Source organism: Nannobrachium achirus (assembly GCF_963921795.1).
Source record: "Nannobrachium achirus genome assembly, chromosome: 21".
Classification (NCBI taxonomy): domain Eukaryota; kingdom Metazoa; phylum Chordata; class Actinopteri; order Myctophiformes; family Myctophidae; genus Nannobrachium; species Nannobrachium achirus.
This window is the reverse complement of record NC_137828.1, coordinates 5334883-5342519: the sequence shown is the minus strand read 5'-3', so window position 1 is coordinate 5342519 and position 7637 is coordinate 5334883. Positions and strand designations below refer to the sequence as shown.

The window sequence follows — 7637 nt, the reverse complement described above, 5'->3', positions numbered from 1 at the left end:
GCCAAAACGCCACTATGCTAATGCCAATGTTAAATAATGTAACGCTAATGCTAACACCAACCGCTACACAAGGTTGCACAGACTTAGCGAGCTGCAGGCACACTTAAAATTTCTTGGAAATTTTCTTTTCTAGTTTAGTATAATTTTAAACTTGAAGTACAAAGTTATTTTCAGTCAGTTCTAACCAAAATGGCTATTATGTAATGGCTCAATGTTTTCCTCGCAACATAATCACTAAAATATCGTCACTGTCGGTCAGAAAACTTGTATCTCCAAGTTTCAAATGTGTACGGCTTTTGGTAAAGAAAAGCCCTGCTACATCATACAAGACTGTCGCACAAAACTATTGAAAACAGCCGATCTACAAGCACACAACGCGTTGTGGGCTTGTTTGGAGTGTTTGGGGGTAAACCTTTAGACCTACAGTCAATAAAATGTTTTGTCTGCATATTTGTGTGCTGTTTTATGTTTGTCTATGAGAGAAGTGGGCATACACTGGGTCATTTTACAAAAAGGGAATTGGTTCATTTACCAGAGTAATTGACATTCATTCAGTGTGTTCCATTTCGACAATTGTGTTTTCAATTTTGCTCTTCAGTGTTCTGTTCATGCTTGGTAGTGTTCAGCCAAAAGCTAGTTGTGTTTATTCAATGAATGCATGTGTGTGTCATGTGAAAATATGGCTGTGTTTACCAAATGAAAACACGAGTTCCATTTTGTGAACATGTTAAGAGATTTGATGGCAAAGAGTTGTTTTGCAAAGGGATGCCAGGGTTTAGCAATTTGTGTTTGATGTTTGGAGTTTTGTGTGTGCAGTTTTGAAACAAACGTACAGTTTTGAAAAATGTGTTTTAGCAATCGAAAAAAACTGTAACATACAGGCACATACTTACAGAGAATGCAAAATGTCCATTGGTCAGTGCAAAAAAGCAGAAGTGACATGGGCTGGACTCCCAGCAAAGCCGCACAGGAACAGTCAGTAACAATTATTCCAGTTAAGTTACAGTTGTCCAAACGACCGCTGTGTCTCTCTCTCATTGTATAACATTCACAAAGGACTTTCCCAGTCTCTCACATCTCCGTCCTGGGTAGATTAATCTATCGGCTCCTCTGTCTTAAGGTGGAGGGGGTGGGAGGATTTCTTCAAGTTTGTGTCCAGCTTCCACCCTGGCCAATCCTCCACCCCCTACAAGGAGAACCCAACAACGGAGCCCGCCTTCCTCACCAGTCTGTTGAGTTGAAGGTGTCACTCGCTCAGTTCCTCCCCAGCACGTTATTCCACATTAATTTAAAAAAAAAACCCTGGCATAACAGTTTGGTGGCTAAACGATCCCAGTCTTCTCAGGAAGAACAGCCTGCTCTTCCCCTTGCGGTGAATCACCTCAGCGTTGTCCAACCAGTCCACCGATACTGCCTTCCATCCAGCTTCGGTGCTATACCGTAAGATTGGAGACAGAGAAGATGAAATTAGCTATAATAGCACATTAAACATGTTTTCCCCTAGCCCATATAGAACCTCTGCTGCATACTGTTATGCACCGCGGGATGGAAAATCATACTCTGGGAGCATGGAACTACCTTTACTTTTTGTGGAGGCATAGGGATATCCGCTTACGACCTCATCTCGAGGAGCACAACGGTATGCAGGGGAGAGTGAGGTTCTATATGGGGCTAGTTGTCCCCATGTTCGGTCCTTTGCTCAGTCAGTGGGGGATGTTACAATATTACATTAAACAGTATTTGACTAGACTGGGAGAGACTCTCACCACTGCAACATCATGTTGAAGCTGGGCAGCATTTCTTTACTAACTACTGCACAATGTATCAGACACATTATTTCCCACATATAACCAATGCAATGGTGACATCATACTGTATATCGGAATATACTTTACAAAACGTGTAAGTGTAAGATAAACTTACTTTGAATCTTTTCCACTTTGGTGGGGTCCAGCATATGTTTGCCCTCGAGCTCTGGAACAACACCTAGCCCTAGAATGTCTCCAATATTCGGTCGATTGACTCTCCGAGTAATCCCTCAGATGTGGAGCCATAGAACGCTCCCATGGCGCGGCGGTTAGCAACTAATCTGCGCGGCACTAAAGTGCTGCGCGCTACTTGTGTACTCACCCAATAATTAATTCCTCAGCCTGGGAGAAAGATATTGTCCTGTAGTGTCATATCCATTTGAAAGTTCTGGCTGAAAACGTGTACTTTGTAAAATATCACCACTTATCACGAGCCAACACGGACGACTTACACGACCGGGCGAGGGGCTCGGAATGACTGCTGGACTGAATATATGGAAACATCCTATTGGAAGCACAAAACGTACGGGGCACACAATTGACAGGTGCTTGTGATTGACGTGGGGTGACTAATCACACCACCTGCGTGATTGTGTGCCCCGTACTTTTGTACTTCCAAAAGGATGTTTCCATATATTCAGTCCAGCAGTCATTCCGAGCCCCTCGCCCGGTCGTGTAAGTCGTCCGTGTTGGCTCGTGATAAGTGGTGATATTTTACAAAGTACATGTTTTCAGCCAGAACTTTCAAATGGATATGACACTATAGGACAATGTCTTTCTCCCAGGCTGAGGAATTAATTATTGGGTGAGTACACAAGTAGCGCGCAGCACTTTAGTGCCGCGCAGATTAGTTGCTAACCGCCGCGCCATGGGAGCGTTCTATGGCTCCACATCTGAGGGATTACTCGGAGAGTCAATCGACCGAATATTGGAGACATTCTAGGGCTAGAACAACACCATGCCTCCCTGTGACAACTGCATCCTTCAGTTCTTCAGTCGTGAAGAATTTGTCAAACAACTGGTGGAACAGGCGACTGCAGTCCTTCTTAGCACTGTGGTGAATGGCTACCTGTTCCAACGAGAACACAGAGTCCACAGCCAGTGAACAGAGATTCCATGATTAACACATTTCACAAAGTTTCTGCTCTTCAAGTGGACCATGGAAACAGACTACACTGGCAGCCAAACCCAGCCTGAATCAGATCTGTGTCACATCCGGGTTGGAATCTGATTGGTTCCATGTGACCATTTAAGCCAATCAGATTCCAATCTGAATGTGACTCAGATCTGATTTAGGCTGGATTTGACTGCCAGTGTAAAGCAGGCCTAAAGGAAACTTAACTTTCTAGCTCTAACAGATCACAACGCGTAGTATGGGATATAGTTAAGATAGTTAATCTTCTCACTGTAGTGTGAAATGTATATTGAACATGTTCGTCTACCTCCCAAATTTTTACCTGGACTATAATCGTACCATCAAAAATGTAAAATCCATAATACATTTATACATACCTGGATATAGCTCTTGCACCTCAATGGCCAACACATAAACTTTTCACATTGGATCTGCCATCTCCATGTCCCCAACCATCTCAACAAGTCCCTGTAGAGCTTGCAGGTGTTCAATGCCTGGAATGAAGAGGAAAAAATATTATGGCAATCCCAACATATTCAAAGGTTGAGTAACAACAAATAAGTGTTAAATAGCGCTATATTCTGATAACAGTCATTGCTATGCCATTGCTATGGAATATTTATTTTCTCAGTAGCAGGGATTGTTCAATGGCAACCTTCTCTCCCCATCTCTCCAGTAAACAGAAAATGTAAAGTTTCAAGTGAGACAAAGAAATGAGCTGACAGAATTGACAACTGCAACACTATGCTTCATTTTTTGTGAATGGTGGGTGACCCAGCCAGGGTAGGGTATATTTATAACAACACACCCGGGGGTCTAGAGTAACTTAAAGAGATATTCCAATTTCAAAATTACTTTTTGTCATTTTAGCATCTAATTTTGGGAACACCCAGGACAGTTTTTGAATTTCTTCATTCTGTATTTAGATTTAGAAGCAGACACATATCACAGGGCAGTCGCTGATTACAGATGAGCATGGTCATCGCATAATTTCAGAAAAGTATAGTTTTAAGGGTGAATATTAGGGACAGTACAGTGAGCCATCTTAAAAACTTTAATTGAACTGTAACCTTACCTAGATAAACTTCAAAAGGTGGTCAATGGCTTGTCGGGCTGAGAGCTTTCCTGGTCTCGTTGCGGCCTTGAGGTGAGGGTGGCATGTGGTGGATAAGGCAAGATGGAGGACATCTCACTGTCCCATCCTGAAAATAAAAGGGTGGGGGGAAACAAAGACATTTTTACTAAAATCTGTTTACATTTTGGTTTCAAAACCATCCCCTCTTCCATTAGTATTATTCCTTTAATTCCAGCGTACCATTTTCCAGTTCTTCTGTTGTGGATTCAGCATTATGAAGCAGATCTACATGGTCGCCTGTCTGGGCGAGTCCACAGCTTTGTTCAAGGACTTACTGCATGTAGTGAGTAAGTAGGCCACTTCTGCAGCGATGTCATCACCAAACATCAGAAAATCCTGTATCTGCAGACAGGATGGAATACAAACAACATGGCATACATTTTAATGGGTTCACCCTATGACCAGGGATGTGATCTGTTTAAAGTCATTTTTTATTTCAGTTTGACTTTAAGGCAAGACAGTTCAAGAGCGACATACCATTCCTGCAATGTCAAGAAATCTTGTAAAGGTGGTGAATATTTCAGAGGACTTCACTGGGTCATGAACCATTGTTTGGCGATGGGTGAAGGTCTGTTTCATCTTCTCCTTGACCATCATCAGTGCGATGCCCTCAAGACACTGGGTTTCTGTCGTTAGCTGAAGAAACCCACTCCCATCTACTGGATTGTAATACTGCTCCTAAAAAACAAGAACATGTTTTATTTTTTCTCCTTAAAAAAACTAAACACATGCCCTTGTCTGGAGAATTGCGAAAATCAAGGTCAACAGGTCTGATATCTGTGACGATCAACTTGTTGGGGTTAGGAGAAAGGTATGTACTTGTAGGGGTTAGGAGAAAGGTATGTTGGGACTTGGGACTAGTTCTGACCAATGGGCCATGGCTTGGAGCAGTGGTTCCCAAACTATTAGCTCAAGAGAAATTAGACATTTGCCCAGGACCCAAGCTAGTGAAAACAGCAGATCTACAAGCTCACAATGCGGTGCGACGCATTGTGAGCTTGTAGATCTGCTGTTTTCACTAGTTTAGGCCATTTTCACTAACTACTTTTTTATACAAATATAAGGGACGTTAAAAAAATTGTCTGCGACCCACATATGGATCCCGACCCACTGCTTGGGAACAAGTGGCCTAGTGGGCACCCACGCGATTTGCTACAATGTGATGTTGGGTTTAGTTTCTCAAAAACGTTAAGACAGTTTATACCCCTTACACCAGAGGGCCACTTGTCTTTTTACTGGACCCCCTTGCGATGCCCACCACAGTAGCAAAAATGCACTATAGGCCTGCACATTAAAAAATAACTTAACATGTGAAATTCAAACTATAATCAAAATCACATACCTGTCAGTGGCTGAGTGTTTCTTCTCTTCTTTTGTCCCTCTGAGGCTTCGTTTTGAAGTGTTTTAACTCTCCATGCAAGAAACCCACTCCCATCTACTGGATTGTAATACTGCTCCTAAAAAACAAGAACGTGTTTTATTTTTCTCCTTAAAAAACTAAACACATGCCCTTGTCTGGAGAATTGCTAAAATCAAGGTCAACAGGTCTGACATCTGTGGCGATCAACTTGTTGGGGTCAGCATATAGAACATTTTTTGAAATTTAGTTGAAATCTCACTCCAGGATTTCAATTCCAGGAGTGAGGAGTAAAGAAGTTAGACTTGTATTATGTACTTACATAGCCCAAAGTGCCCTAGGGATCGGCCAGGTATGGAAACAAGGCAGTGATTTGCGTAGTCCTCTTTAACACGCCTTGAAGGACTCTTCCTACAGTGTACACACACATTATCAATTACACACACACACACACACACACACACACACACACACACACACACACACACACACACACACACACACACACACACACACACACACACACACACACACACACACACACACACACACACACACACACACACACACACACACACACACACACACACACACACACACACACACACGTACGTTATCAATTAATTAAACCAATTTGATTCCAGAAATTAAATGAAATGATCTGACAAATGATGATGGATCAAGCACATGCCTCCTTTGAGTGTCAGATGTGTCATTTTGTCTGGCTGGTGTCAGTGGTGTTAACATCAGCTCCACTATAAGATCTAACATCAAAAGTAAACAACACTAAATACAAACTGGTCAAACATTGGCCAAATTGTCAGCTGATATAAGAAAGAGGCAATGTGAAAATAGCAGATCTACAAGCTCACTGCAGTCCAAGTGCTTGGTGGGTGGAGGGTCCCCATAAAATGTGAATATTTTGGGAGGTCCCCAAAACTCCCCATGCAGTTCAAATGTGATTATTTTGGGGGCTAACAGTCAACAACAGATTAAAATGTCAAGGTCTCCCCTTAACTCTAACAGTGTACAAATGGAACCAAATTAACCTGTTAGGAGTTGTTTGGTTCCATTTGTACACTCTCTGCTACCATTGAACAACTAGCACATTGACATTAGCTAGCTAGCTACAAACAACACATGCTGCTAACATGGAACAATTGCTAACTAATGTTAGCTTTGTTAGCCACACATACTACAGTACACAGCAAAGCACCTATGATAACACAAAACCAAAAAACTGCCACTTCTATCAAAAGGGCATAGTATAAGTTATTCAACACAGTTGGAACATTCAGTTCCTTTAGGATGTACTGTAACTTTAGCATCAGTTAGCATTAGCTTTGTATTTGTCTACTGGTTAGCATGGGCCCTTCAGGAAACACCACAAACAAAAACACCACAGACAACATTCTTAACATACATTATCCAGTGGTTAAGTATTGTTTAAATTTCACCTACCAAAAGGAGATATAAATATAGTCCATGAGAGAGCCTTCAGCCTGCATTCACACTCACTAGCAGTGGCAGTGAGTCACTGAGTCAATTCAAACAAACCGGTTCAATCCAGTTTCACTCTGCAGGCACATCAAAGCACCGTGTGATGTCACTCTGTGTGATGTCACTGGTCTAACCAAGTTTGCGAACTTAACCCTGTAACTGCTGATGCAACAATGCATTGTTTCTCATGTGATGAACAACACTTATGCAAAGATTATATTAGATAATAAATTGATTGATAATGATAATAACAATAATTATTACAACTATTATAATTATAATACATACTATAAATAATTTTAATAATATCATTAATAGCCTATAATTATATTAATAAATCCGGATTTTATTTTACATAGGAATGTTATAAAAAAACACACAGCATCAATTATATATTTTTTCAGATAAAATACACTTATTCTGACTTGATTTTTGACATTGAGTCCGATGTAGTTGGTCCTGTCGCGTGAAAATGCTGGCTGTCCGTCACGTCACACTTTTCCCCAACTCATATCTCTGCCACCGTTGCCCCAACCATGCCAAACTTTGCACACACAGTCCTTGCCTGGCAAACCACAACCTCCACCCCTCCCAAGACCCCCGGAGCTCCAGGGACCCCCTGTTCCAGCTGCATATTAATACTACTACTACTTGAATATTGATACTACCCAGATAGCAAAATATGGTTGAATCAACGTAGGA

General features: G+C 41.6%; 1 long non-coding RNA gene across 1 annotated transcript; it reads right to left on the bottom strand.

Annotated features, from left to right (window-relative positions):
- Positions 1-295: 295 nt before the first annotated feature.
- Positions 296-5864, bottom strand: LOC308306983. Its single transcript, XR_013963191.1, has 9 exons — positions 5758-5864; positions 5421-5535; positions 4556-4756; positions 4259-4420; positions 4019-4145; positions 3321-3437; positions 2766-2877; positions 1924-1986; positions 296-1433 (listed from the first exon to the last, which is right to left on the bottom strand). It is a non-coding gene; the product is annotated as an uncharacterized lncRNA (long non-coding RNA).
- Positions 5865-7637: the final 1773 nt, after the last annotated feature.